Raw genomic sequence first — 15114 nt, 5'->3', positions numbered from 1 at the left:
TTCTCATGTTCTGAGAAAGTAACTTAAAATTTAGTTTTTTTGTTGTTTTTTTTACATGGCACATATTGCACTTTTACTTTCTTCTCCAACACTTTGTTTTTGCATTATTTAAACCAAATTGAACATGTTTCATTATTTATTTGGGTCCAAATTAATTTTATTGATGTATTAACTTCTTGACACTACCAATAACTGTAGCGGGATATTTTCATCTGCAACCACTGAAAAGCATAGCGCAACAGTCAAATAATATTACTAGAAAATATTCATATTCATTAAATCACAAGTGCAATATTTTGATACACAGCTTAGCCTTTTGTTAAATCACCCTGTCGTCTCCGATTTTGAAATTATGCTTGGTCACGAAAATCAGAAAAGCAATCAAATGAACCATTTACCTTTGATGATCTTCGGATGTTTTCACTCACGAGACTCCCAGTTACACAGCAAATGTTCCTTTTGTTCCAGAAAGATTATTTTTATACCCAAAAGTTTCTTTGTCGCGTTATGTTCAGAAATCCACAGGACAAAGCGGTCACGACAACGCAGACGGAAATTCCAAATAGTCTTCATAATGTCCACAGAAACATGTCAAACGTTTTTTTTATAATCATTCCTCGGGTAGTTAAAATATATATTTGAAAATAAATCAACCGATGGTGTAGCTTTTTCCATAACAGCTGGAGGAACAATGGCCGCTTTACTCAATTGCACACAAACTCACATTTACATTACATTTAAGTCATTTAGCAGACGCTCTTATCCAGAGCGACTTACAGAGCCCCCACCTCTCCACTTACACAATGTGATCCTTCACGCTCATTTTTTCAAAATAAAAGCCTGAAACTAGTTCTAAAGACTGTTGACACCTTAGGGAAGCCACAGAAAAAGGAATCTGGTTGATATCTCTTTAAATAGAGGACAGGCATGCATAGGAACACAGACGTTTCAAAATAAGAGGCTCTTCCTGATTGGATTATCCTCAGGCTTTCGCCTGCAATATCAGTTGTGTTATACCCACAGACAATATTTTTCAGTTTGGGAAACAGTGTTTTCTATCCTAGTCTGTCAATTTTATGCATATTCTAGCATCTGGTCATAAGAAATAGGCCATTTACTTTGGGAACGTTATTTTTCCAAACATAAAAATAGTGCCCCCTAGCTTCAAGAGGTTAAGTTAAAATAAAAGTCCATTCAGTATTGTTGTAATTGCCGTTATTACAAATAAACAAAAACGGGCCAATTAATCGGCTTTTTTGGGTCCTCCAATCGGTATCGGCGTTGAAAAAAATCAGTCGGTCGTCCTCTAATTACAAGTCAGTTGATAAGCTGTTTGCAAATTGTCAACATACTATTGGTGGGACCTGTAAAAATACATGTGATGACCACTTAAAGTCTAAAGCCCACATGAAGAACAAGGAAAAGCACCGTCTTAGCCAGAGCATGCCCCTTCAAACGACCATTACTAGTGCAAGCGCAACTGCAGATTCAAGACGAGAATTTATTCAGGCTGTGTACACAGTCTTATATTCCCTTAGAAAAGATAAGAAAGCTACGGCCGTTTCTAGTGAAGCATTGCAAACAGGGAGGAGTGTTGGCCAAAAATGAGAGCAGCCTCCATCAAACTCACCTGCCCCATGTGTTCGACCAACACATGACTGCTGTTCTACAGAAGATCTGTTAGAAGTTGGCGGCGGTTGTGGACGAGACAACAGATGCAAGGGATTGTAGCAATCTAAACATAACTTAGCCTATTAATATACCGTTGCTATAGTCTACATTTACATTCTGCAATGTGAAATTGTCTGCACGCTAATTGTGATATTCCAAACGACAAGCTATCGTGGTGAAATATAGCGATGCATAAATGTCAGCAACTGGTCTGCCTCTCCATCTAGCGAACTATCGCTATATCTATAGTGTTTACACTTGAAATGTAAATAAAATAATAACTTTTTGTTTTAACCTATCTTTCGTTGCATGTGTTGAAAATCAATATTTTCTGGTGGATGTCATTTTCATGGACAGATGCAAAAACTCCACATTTTCCCAAGCTATACTAGCCTCCCTCCACAGCAACGATCTGAACCTGAACAATGCCTGAGCAGTGGTCACAGATAATGCTGCTACTGCCTGAAGGCATACAAGGAGGTTCTGAAAGGAGTGATGCTCAACAGCGTCCATGTAACCAGTCTCTGTCATGTCATCAATCTGGTGGGTGAGACCTGGCAGCGCTACAAATACTTCTCTGAAGTTGCATCACGTGTGACATGGATCTTATCGGTCTTCTTTAAGAAGCCTGGCAGAAAGAGGAAATGGGTGAGCTTCCTCATTATGAATGAGTTTGTGCAGGCCAAAGCTCCTCCCGAAGCAGTGAGCTCCAGATGGAATAGCTGGTTTGAGGCAGTGAAGTACCATGCAGAGCACGTTCATCACTACAGAGCGTTTGTGTTGGCAGAAAAGTCATCATCCCAGGCAGTCACAAACATCCTCAGTCAGCTAGAAACAGAGGTGATGGTGCAGGCCCTCACTGTTAAGCTAACCTTCATCGCAGAGGGCTGCTCCAAACTGATGAGAGCTCTGTCAATCCTGGAAGGAACCCGCCGTCCCACAGCAGTGTCTGCATACAACGCCATGGAGGATCTAGACTCTTACCTAGTGAATGAAATTGGCAAAAACATTTGGGTATGCTGCCAAGACAGGTGAGCTATTGAGAAAGATGGGGATTGGAGACAGGAGGGAGGTGCTTGACCATCTCCATGACGCATTCCACTTGGCCTTCAAAGTTCTCAAAGCACTGTGACACACATCCAGTCAGAGGTCTACAGGCTGGCAAGGGTGTTTGATCCTAGGCAGGTTTCAGCCATGGAAAAGTAGATTGAAGCCTACACACAATTGAAATCCATGGCAAGCCCATCAACCGAGCTCAGTGAAGAATGGATTGCCTATCAGCTGTGTGTCCAGGGAGTCCTCACCTGTTTTGGAGCTTGCTGATTACTGGAGGAGCATGAGTGCAAGATTCTCAAGAGTTGCAATGCCCTACATCTACTTCCCAGTCAACTCAGTGGACTGAGGGGAGTATCAGCAAATACACAACTCCACTCACCGAGCTCAACACAAAGAGGCTGATAATCATGTACTTATAATGGAGAGGTCTGTGATAAATGGAAACCATAGATTTAGCCTATTGCTGCATAATTTGCCTAGTGAAGCACTTTACTTCACAAAAAAAACAATGAATGTACCATTGATTTTTTACATAAGTATAACTAAGTTTTGCCTATTGCTGGCTGCATTGTTGCCTAGATTACCACATTACTTTTTTCATTTATAATGAAACACTTAACTCTGTATTGAAGCACTAGCCTTGATTTTTAAAAATTGTGCAATGTTGTGTTGCATCAATACAAATGTACTGTTATATCTTAAGTTTTTTGGGCTAGGGGGCAGTACTCGGAAGTTTGAATGACTGAGGTACCCAAAGTAAACCACCTGTTCCTCAGGCCCAGAAGCTAGGATATGCATATAATTGGTAGTATTGGATAGAAAACACTGTGCCTGTGAGTATAACAGAACAGATATAGCAGGTGAAAACCCTTGGAGAATCCATCCGGGAATTTTTTGTTGTTGAAGTGACACCATTTAAAATGCCTGTCTATGGGACAATCAAAGGAATACCTCCCAGATTGCAGTTCCTAGGGCTTCCAGTAGATGTCAACAGTCTTTAGAAAGAGTTCCAGGCTGTTTTTTTTTTTAAATGAGCTAGAATGTAGTTTTTCTAGGTGTCTCCCATTTTGGCTGTAGTATTGTGGCACGCGTGGATGAGCAAGGGCACTTCGTTTATTTATCTCCAGTAATGAACATACCATTCTATTATTTACATTTTATTATTTATTTATATATTAGAGCACCTGAGGATTGATTAGAAACCTTGTTTGGACGAAGTGTATTGGTAACTTTTGGGATTCATTTGATATGCATTTTCAATGAGGGAAACCGGTGATATACTGAGTTAAGCACGCCAACTAACCTGACTTTGGAATATAAAGGACTTTATCAAACAAAATGACCATTTCTTATGTAGCTGGGACCCTTGGGATTGCAAACAGAGGAAGGTAAGTGATTTATTTTATTGCTTTTTCTGACTTTCGTGGCACCTCTGCTTGTTTGGAAAATGTTTGTAATGCTTTTGTACACGGGGCGCTGGACTCAAATAATCGCATGGTATGATTTCGCCGTAAAGCCTTTTTGAATCAAAGCGGCTGGATTAACAAGAAGTTATGCTTTTAAACTATGTAAGACACTTGTATTTTCATGCATGTTTAATATTACGAATTTTGCATTTCACGCTCTGCAATTTCACTGGATGTTGACCAGGTGGGACGCTAGCCCAAAGAGGTAAAATTGTTGATGTTTTATGAATTCACATGCGACACTGATGATGTGTAAATCGTAAAACACAGAATTCAGAAAATTGTAAACGGATTTCATAGGGCCCAAGGTACACTGTATTTTCAGATAATTAGAAAGTAGTACGATGAAGTTTGGTGAAGAAATCTTTAAAATAATAACACTCAATTTGCAGAGTGTCACATCCATTGTGCTTCGCCAAGCCTTCCTTTTAGCCTCTAGGGTATGTGGGACGCTAGCGTCCCATCTGGCCAACATTCAGTGAGATTGCAGAGCGCCAAATTCAAGTACAGAAATGCTCATTATAAAAATTCAGAAAACAAAAACATATTTTACATAGGTTTAAAGATTAACTTCTTGTTAATCCAACCACGGTGTCAGATTTATAAAATGCTTTTCGCCGAAAGCATACCTAGCCCAGAACATACCTAGCCGACAAATTATTACAAACAGTAACCAGCCAAGCAGAAGCGTTACAAAACTCACAAATAGAGAAGAATTAATCCCTTACCTTTGATGATCTTCATATATTGGCAATCACAAGACATTCATTTACTCAATAAATGTTCCATAAAGTCTCTTTATATCCAAAAACCTCCGTTTTTTTCACCTGTTTTCTTCAGTAATCCACAGGCTCAAATGCAGTCAAAACAGGTAGACAAATCCAAATTGTATCCGTAAAGTTCATAGAAACATGTCAAACGATGTTTATATTCAATCCTCAGGTTGTTTTTAGCCCAAATGATCTATAATATTTCAACCAGACAATAACGTCGTCAATATAAAAGGTAAACAAGAAATGCACTCTCTCGAGGTTGCGCATGAAAAAGCTCTGCAACACAGTAGGGTCCACTCATTCACTGGTCTTACTCCCTCACAAGCCTGAAACAATTTATAAAGACGGTTGACATCTAGTGGAAGGCATAGGAACTGCAAATGGAGTCCTAAGTCAATGGATACTGTAATGGCATTGAATAGAAAACTACAAAAGAAAACTACTTCCTGAAAGGATTTTTCTCAAGTTTTCACCTGCCAAATCAGTTCTGTTGTACTCACACTATTTTAACAGTTTTGGAAACTTCAGAGTGTTTATCCAAATCTACCATGATCTACCAAAATTCCATGACCATCACAGTCCTAACAGAGAAGCCTCAATTCCCTGTGAGGGTTGAAGGCCCCAGGCTCCAAAAGGGCTGCAACGGGCAGTAGCCCTCTCCCCACAATTATGGTTCCACTTCCAGGAACTGACACAGCCATTCATTTTTAGCATACAAACTTCAAAATGCTGGTTATCGTGGTTATCGTCCAAACATTGAATAGCTACAAAAGTCTCTGGGGTAAACGATTAATTCAATAGTTAGGTGTCACTTTAATCCCTTACACTCTTAGAAAATGGCCTATATACACACACACACAAAAATCTAAGAACAATTTAAGATGTTTACTGAGTTACAGTTCATATAAGGATATCAGTCCATTGAAATAAATAAATTAGACCCTAATCTATGGATTTGACGACTGGGTATACAGATATGCATCTGTTGGTCACAGATTTAAAAATATATATATATAAAAAAATTAGGAGGAGTGGATTAGAAGATGCGTCAGTATCTGGTGTGACCATTTGCCTCACACAGCGTGACATCTCCTTTGCATAGAGTTGATCAGGCTGTTGATTGTGGCCTGTGGAATGTTGTCCCACCCCTCTTAAATGCCTGTGTGAAGTTGCTGGATATTGGCGGTAACTGGTATCCCGAACACGCTCAATGGGTGACATGTCTGGTAAGTATGTAGGCCATGGAAGAACTGGGACATTTTCAGCTTCCCGGAATTGTGTACAGATCCTTGCGACATGGGGCCGTGCATCATCATGCTGAAACATGAGGTGATGGCGGCAGATGAACGGCACGACAACGGGCCTCTGGATCTTGTGACGGTATCTCAGTACATTCAAATGTCCATAGAAAAGGTTCAATTGTGTTTGTTGTCCGCCACGCACACCTCCAACTCAATCGAGTTTGCAGATGACAACAGTAGTAGGCCTGAATACCAACAACGAGACAGCCTAGAGAGGAGGGCCCTGGGAGTGTGGTGTCAGAAAAATAACCTCACTCAATGTTGAAAAAACAAAGAAGCTGATCGTGGACTCCAGGAAACAGCAGAGGGAGCATGCCCCTATCCACATTGACGAAACCAAAAACCCTCAAACTTTTACAGATGCACAATTGAGAGCATCCTGTCACCGCTTGGTACGACAACTGCACCGCCTGCAACAGCAGGGCTCAAGAGGGTTGTGCGGTCTGCTCAACGCATCACTGGGGGCACACTGCCTGCCCTCCAGGACACCTACAGAACCCAATGTCACAAGAAGGCCAAAAAGTTAAAGAACAACCACCACCTGAGCCACTGCCTGTACACCCCGCTTACCATCCAGAAGGAAAAGTCAGTACAGGTGCATCAAAGCTGGGACCAAGAGACTGAAAAACAGCTCCTCTGTCAAGGACATCAGACTGTTAAATAGCCATCAGTAGCCAGCTTCCACCCGGTTACGTAACCCTGCACCTAGAGGCTGCTGCCCCATATACAGCTTAAGTCAGAAGATAACATACACTTAGGTTGGAGTAAAAAATAAAGAATAAACTCCTTTTTTCAACCACAATTTCTTGTTTTTAACAAACTATAGTTTTGGCAAGTCTATAGTTGTGCATGACACAAGTCATTTTTCCAACAATTGTTTACAGACAGATTATTTCACTTTATCACAATTCCAGTGGGTCAGAATTTCACATACACTATGTTGACTGTGCCTTTAAACAGCTTGGAAAATTCCAGAAAATTATGCCATGACTTTAGACGCTTCTGATAGGCTAATTGACATCATTTGAGTGAATTGGAGATGTACCTATGGGTGTATTTCAAGGCCTACCTTCAAACTCAATGCCTCTTTGCTTGACATCATGGAAAATCAAAAGAAATCGGCCAAGACATCAGAAAAAAAATTGTAGACCTCCACAAGCCTGGTTCATCCTTGGGAGCAATTTCCAAACACCTGAAGCTACCACGTTCCATGTGTACAAACAATAGTATGCAAGTATAAACACCATGGGACCACACAGCCGTCATACCGCTCAGGAAGGAGATGCGTTCTGTCTCCTAGAGATGAACGTACTTTGGTGCGAAAAGTGCAAATCAATCCCAGAACAGCAGCAGGGGACCTTGTGAAGATGCTGGAGAAAACAGGCACAAAAGTATCAGTAAAACGAGTCCATATCGACATAACCTGAAAGGCTGCTCAGCAAGGAAGAGGCCACTGCTCGAGAGAGAAAAAAAAAGAAAAAAAAAAAGCCAGACTACGGTTTGCAACTGCACATGGGGGACAAACAAAGATCGCACTTTTTGGAGAAATGTCCTATGGTCTGATGAAAAAAATATATAACTGTTTGGCCATAATGACCATTGTTATGTTTGGAGGAAAAAGGGAGAGGCTTGCAAGCCAAAAAGAAACACCATCCCAACTGTGAAGCACGGGCTGGAAGTATCATGTTGTGGGGGTGCTTTGCTGCAGGAGGGACTGGTGCACTTCACAAAATAGATGGCATCATGAGTTAGGAAAATTATGCGGATGTATTGAAGCAACATCTCAAGACATCAGTCAGGAAGTTAACATCTAGGATAGGGGGCAGCATTTGGAATTTTGGATGAAAAGCATGCCCAAATTCAACTGCCTGCTACTCATCCCCAGAAGATACGATTGCATATTATTAGAAAACACTGAGGTTTCTAAAACTGTTTGAATCATGTCTGAGTATAACAGAACTTATTTGGCAGGTGAAACCTGAGGACAAACCATTCAGATTTTGTTTTTGTTTTGAGGTCACTCTTTTCAATGGGTTTTCATTCAGAATCCAGATTTCTAAGGAACCTTCTTGCAGTTCCTACCACTTCCACTGGATGTCAACAGTCTATAGAAATTGGTTGAGGTTTTTCCTTTGTATAATGAAGTAACACTGTTCAGAATGAGGTTAGAGTGAAGAGGACTCTTTTAGAGGCACGTGACCTGAAAGCTAGCTAGTTTGTTTTCCTCCTGTATTGAACACAGATCATCCAGTATTCAATTGCATTGATTATTTACATAAAAAAATACAGAGAGTTGTATTACAAAAGTAGTTTTAAATGTTTTGGCAAAGTTTACAGGTAACTTCTGAGATATTTTGTAGTCCCGTTGGGCAAGTTGGAACCGGTGTTTTTCTGGATCAAACGCGCCAAATAAATTGACATTTTGGATAGATTATATATATATGGAATTAATTGAACAAAGGGACCATTTATGTTTATGGGGCATATTGGAGTGCCAACAAAAGAATCTCATCAAAAGTAAGGCATGCATTATATCTTTATTTCTGCGTTTAGTGTCGCGCTGAAATATGCTCGTCAGTGTTTGTTTACTATAGTGCTATCCTCAGATAATAGCATAGTTTGCTTTCGCCGTAAAGCCTTTTTGAAATCTGACATGTTGGCTGGATTCACAATAAGTGTAGCTTTAATTTGGTATCTTGCATGTGTGATCTCATGAAAATTAGATTTTTATAGTAATTTATTTGAATTTGGCACTCTTCATTTTCACTGGCTTTTGCCAGCTTCAACCTCCCAGAGAGGTTAAAGCTTGGCCGCAAACGGATCTTCCAAATGGACAATGACCCCAAGCATACTTCCAAAGTTGTGGCAAAACGGCGTAAGGACAACAAAGTCAAGGTACTGGAGTGGCCATCACAAAGCCCTGACCTCAATCCTATAGAACATTTTTGGGCAGAACTGAAAAAAGCGTGTGTGAGCAAGGAGGCCTACAAACCTGAATAGGCCAAAATTCACCCAACTTATTGTGAGAAGGCTGTGGAAGGCTACCTGAAACATTTGACCCTAGTTAAACCAAAGAATTTAAAGGCAATGCTACTAAATACTAATTGAGTGTATGTAAACTTCTGACCCACTGGGAATGTGATGAAAGAAATAAAAGCTGAAATAAGATTCACTACTAATATTCTGACATTTCACATTCCTAAAACTAAGTGGTGATGCTAACTGACCTAAAAACAGGGAATTTTACTAGGATTAAAATGTCAGGAATTGTGAAAAACTGAGTTTAAATGTATTTGGCTAAGGTATATGTAAACTTCCAACTTCAACTGTACATATAGTTGATATCACTAGCCACGAATAATGTTTACATAATGTTGCTTTACTCATTCATTAAACTGTATATTCTACTGTTTTAGTATATGCAACTCTAATATTTATAGATTTTTTTTTTTTTTAACAACTTTTAGGTTGTGTGTATTGATGTGAATTGTTAGATATTACTGCATTGTTGGAGCTAGAAACAAGCATTTTGCTAGACCGGCAATAAAATCTGCTAAACATGTTTATGTGACATAAAATTTGATAGTTTATGCCTGCCCAAACCCCGCCACCATGGGGCACTCTATTGACAAAGTTGGCATCAGCAAACCGCTTACCCACAACTCCATACACGTGGTCTGTGGTTGTGAGGTCGGTAGGACGTACTGCCAAATTATCTAAAAAGACATTGGAGGCAGCTTATTGTAGAGATTTGACCATTACGTTTTCTGGTAACTGCTCTGGTGGGCATTCCTGCAGTCGGCATGCCAATTGCACACTGCCTCAACTTGAGACATCTATTGTGTTGTGTGACAAAACTGCACAACAGAGGTTAGGCCACATCTTCTCCAGGCAAGGGAGTGGGGGGGCTGGCAATGGGGGCAGAGGGACGCTAGATGGGTATGTGTGGAGCCTCCGCAGAGCTCTGTAGCAATGAGGATGAGCGACAAGTATAAGGGAGAAAGAGAGCGAGGGGGAGTGAGAGAAAGCAAGACAGTGTCATATTGCAAAGTGAGCAAGAGAGTGAACGGGAGAGGGAGTGAACATAAACTAATGCACAGATGGACATCTTCCTTCCACACTCCAACAACCTGAGGATGAGGGGCTAACCATCCCTCTGTTCCAACACACACCAGCCTGATCAGGGTGTTTTCCTCCTACACTGGCTCCAAGCAGCTGGACACTGGCTGGGGTGATGTTGAGACAAAGTTAAAGAGTGATAGATAGGCATATGACCTAAACAGTGCTGACAAGAACAGACAGTGTTGCCACATCTAGCCCTTCCAAGCCTACTGCTAGACTAATTTTTACTTTATTTCACCTTTATTTAACCAGGTAAGTTCAGAACAAATTCTCATTTACAATTGCGACCTGGCCAAGATAAAGCAAAGCATTTTGACACATACAACACAGAGTTACACATGGAGTAAAACAAACATACAGTCAATAATACAGTATAAACAAGTCTATATACAATGTGAGCAAGAGGTGAGATAAGGGAGGTAAAGGCAAAAAAAAAAAAAAGGCCATGGTGGCAAAGTAAATACAATATAGCAAGTAAAACACTGGAATGGTAGATTTGCAGTGGAAGAATGTGCAAAGTAGAAATAAAAATAATGGGGTGCAAAATAAATACAGTAGGGAAAGAGGTAGTTGTTTGGGCTAAATTATAGGTGGACTATGTACAGGTGCAGTAATCTGTGAGCTGCTCTGACAGTTGGTGCTTAAAGCTAGTGAGGGAGATAAGTGTTTCCAGTTTCAGAGATTTTTGTAGTTCGTTCAAGTTATTGGCAGCAGAGAAGTGGAAGGAGAGGCGGACAAAGAAAGAATTGGTTTTGGGGGTGACTAGAGAGATATACCTGCTGGAGCGTGTGCTACAGGTGGGAGATGCTATGGTGACCAGCGAGCTGAGATAAGGGGGGACTTTACCTAGCAGGGTCTTGTAGATGAAATGGAGCCAGTGGGTTTGGCGACGAGTATGAAGCGAGGGCCAGCCAACGAGAGCGTACAGGTCGCAATGGTGGGTAGTATATGGGGCTTTGGTGACAAAACAGATTGCACTGTGATAGACTGCATCCAATTTGTTGAGTAGGGTATTGGAGGCTATTTTGTAAATGACAGTCAAAGTCGAGGATTGGTAGGATGGTCAGTTTTACAAGGGTATGTTTGGCAGCATGAGTGAAGGATGCTTTGTTGCGAAATAGGAAGACAATTCTAGATTTAACTTTAGATTGGAGATGTTTGATATGGGTCTGGAAGGAGAGTTTACAGTCTAACCAGACACCTAAGTATTTGTAGTTGTCCACGTATTCTAAGTCAGAGCCGTACAGAGTAGTGATGTTGGACAGGCGGGTGCAGGTGAAGAGCATGCATTTAGTTTTACTTGTATTTAAGAGCAATTGGAGGCCACGGAAGGAGAGTTGTATGGCATTGAAGCTTGCCTGGAGGGTTGTGTCCAAAGAAGGGCCAGAAGTATACAGAATGGTGTCGTCTGCGTAGAGGTGGATCAGAGACTCACCAGCAGCAAGAGCGACATCATTGATGTATACAGAGAAGAGAGTCGGTCCAAGAATTGAACCCTGTGGCACCCCCATAGACTGCCAGAGGTCTGGACAGCAGACCCTCCGATTTGACACACTGAACTCTATCAGAGAAGTAGTTGTTGAACCAGGCGAGGCAATCATTTGAGAAACCAAGGCTGTTGAGTCTACCGATGAGGATGTGGAGATTGACAGAGTCGAAAGCCTTGGCCAGATCAATGAATACGGCTGCACAGTAATGTTTCTTATCGATGGCGGTTAAGATATCGTTTAGGACCTTGAGCGTGGCTGAGGTGCACCCATGACCAGCTCTGAAACCAGATTGCATACCAGAGAAGGTATGGTGAGATTCATAATGCTCTGTAATCTGTTTGTTGACTTTGCTTTCGAAGACCTTAGAAAGGCAGGGTAGGATAGATATAGGTCTGTAGCAGTTTGGGTCAAGAGTGTCCCCCACTTTGAAGAGGGGGATGACCGCAGCTGCTTTCCAATCTTTGGGATTCTCAGACGACACGAAAGAGAGGTTGAACAGGCTAGTAATAGGGGTGGCAACAATTTCGGCAGATAATTTTAGAAAGAAAGGGTCCAGATTGTCTAGCCCGGCTGATTTGTAGGGGTCCAGATTTTGCAGCTCTTTCAGAACATCAGCTGAACGGATTTGGGAGGAGAAATGGGGAAGGCTTGGGCGAGTTGCTGTGGGGGGTGCAGTGCTGTTGACCGGGGTAGGAGTAGCCAGGTGGAAAGCATGGCCAGCTGTAGAAAAATGCTTATTGAAATTCTCAATTATGGTGGATTTATCAGTGGTGATAGTGTTTCCTATCTTCAGTGCAGTGGGCAGCTGGGAGGTGGTGTTCTTATTCTCCATGAACTTTACAGTGTCCCAGAACTTTTTTGAGTTCGTGTTGCAGGAAGCAAATTTCTGCTTGAAAAAGCTAGCTAGCTAATGAGAATGTTCAACCAACAGCTTGCTGGGTCTAAAATGGTGTCTTAACTTGTCACTATGTGTGACTCAACACGGTTAATGCCTACTATAATTATGATGCTTCCTGATAGCAAGAGGACAAGAGGATGAGTGACGAGTGTATGGGTTTTCAATAAACAGCCACCACCTTTGTTGCATGTAGGCCCGTGAGAACATGGAATCACATCCCGATAGAGCTGGTCATACCATATGTTCCACACACCTCTCCAAAATGTTGTCATTTTCTGTTGGCCTCTGGCCTGTTGAAAGGAAACAACTTCAATAGTTGCCAACCAATACCTAGCAATGTGGACTTATCGCCTATGTGGACTCAGATTACACCGCTCTGTCAGTCAGCTACTTTCACTGCCTTGGTTGGCCTTGTTTCAGAGTGCTGGCTGGCCTACAAACACAAATGAGTGGATTAAAGCTGATGCAATCATTATCACAACAGTAAAGTTGTGTCTCCATCTCCAAACACGCACACATGTGCCTAATGTTGAACTAATGCTAGGATGCCCAGATATTCCAAGAATGTCAATAGAAGACTCACCATCCCACCCCTTTGCAGATGCAGGGGTTCTCCCACCTAGGACACTTTTACAGAAGGGGCAGAGGGACACACAATGCAGCTGTGCAATGACTTTCAGGGACTTTCCCATCTGGGTTTACAGTACAATGCTGTGCAGTATAGACTACCAAAAGCAGCTGTATCTGCAAGGCGGTGTCTGGTATTACACCGGATTTACTCACTCTGAAAGGCTTTAGTGATCTTTCACAGCCTCCCTGTTTCCTTCCTACAGCCTATGTAGAAAACACACTGACTCACGTACTGCTAGCCAACCCACATAACCATACTTATTTTAAAGGTCTATGCCTTTTTTCTGAATGTAAGGTTAAGTCTGTCAATAAGTACAATAGACCAAACAAATGAAATCAATGTACCACAAAGTCAGGAGTTTGGTTGAATTGCTTTTCTATCAGCACCGACTGAATGGCACTGTGGAAGGGGACAAAAAAAACAAATCAGCTTTACACAACCATATACCCGATGTACCACTATCCATGTATTAACTAACCATGAGCTAACCAGCTAGCTAATTAAAGACGGCTCGTAGCTACTATTCCATGGCCTAATGTATCGGTCTGACAATTCTAAAACATTGGTAGAGAAATGGTCAACAATCAAAATAATAACACTCCTAACTAGGTAACATTACACGCTACGTTGTCGTGAAATAATGGAAACATCTATGTGCTGGCTACCATCGTTCAATCATTCCTCCTGGCTTCCTCCTGACAGTAGCGTTAACTACCCTCCCAGGCGGTTTTAAGCAGAGAGCGACCATCGCCATTCCAGCTAGCACCCTGGCTAGCTAACAGCTAGTAGTAAGTGTCAATCAACGATGAAGAAACACAGATTAACGCAACTTAATTGTTTTCATACAAACCCTGTCAGATCGATTGCTTTAAGTACATTAATCCACTAGCTCGTTTAGATAACGTTAGCTATAATTTCATTGAAAAAGTCTGATTAGCGTTGATTTAGCTAGTTAGTTTGGCTAGCGGCTTCCTTTCGCTAGTTTGCAGTAGCTACCGTAGTAAACGATGTTAGATTGGCTACCAAGCGGATGCGGTTGTTGAATGAGATGACAAAAGCAAACATTTTATCTCCAATGAAGTAAACAACCAGATACCTACGTTGATAGTGACATGTTACTTATAACACCGATAGTAACTAGCTACTATACGTGAAGAAATAATTTATTAAAAATAGTCATTTTCCGTACCGTATCCTCTTTATTTGTGTCTCTGCGGCGGGCGTTGGCAGGTTCACGCTAGGGGCTTTCTAGTCAAAAGTGCAGGGGCACGTGCGTAGAACGTAATGCGTGAGATGTTAATAAGAAATCACTTATAGCAAAATTGATTGATTGACTCCAAATGATTTACATTTCAATAACAGTGAACATGAATATATTCCCTAGTTAGAATAGTGCAGTACAATACCGGTATTATCTTACTCTGTGTTAATGCACATTAAGTTTTTTTTATGAGAAGACCTGACTTTTCCCTCTATTTGCAATCACCTGCAATAGTGATTGGGAGAATACGGACAGCTGTTTTCACAGTAATATTGCGTTCACACAATATCATTATTATTTTTACTCCACTACTCAAAGGACTGCAATACAATAGCATGCCGTTAGATGGCAGAGTACTATGTCAAAGATAATCAATATAGTGGTTTGAAAACAGATTGTGTCTTTGCTGTGAAGTGTCATCAAAAAATCTATTGACCATTTAATC

The 15114-nt window shown here is 41.2% G+C and overlaps 1 protein-coding gene across 3 annotated transcripts in view; it reads right to left on the bottom strand.

Annotated features, from left to right (window-relative positions):
• Positions 1–14693, bottom strand: part of cdc42 (cell division cycle 42) — a 38677-nt gene extending 23984 nt beyond the window's left edge. For 2 of the 3 annotated variants that reach the window (XM_046342459.1, XM_046342460.1), the window contains exon 1: positions 14598–14693. The gene's annotated coding sequence lies outside the window, so the exon portion shown is untranslated. Of the gene's footprint in view, positions 1–13752; positions 13808–14597 lie in introns of all 3 variants that reach the window. The other variant, XM_046342461.1, reaches the window with a different exon arrangement.
• Between the last annotated feature and the right edge of the window lie 421 nt (positions 14694–15114).

Source organism: Oncorhynchus gorbuscha, linkage group LG03 (assembly GCF_021184085.1).
Source record: "Oncorhynchus gorbuscha isolate QuinsamMale2020 ecotype Even-year linkage group LG03, OgorEven_v1.0, whole genome shotgun sequence".
NCBI lineage: Eukaryota > Metazoa > Chordata > Actinopteri > Salmoniformes > Salmonidae > Oncorhynchus > Oncorhynchus gorbuscha.
This window is presented reverse-complemented; position numbering and strand designations above follow the sequence as displayed.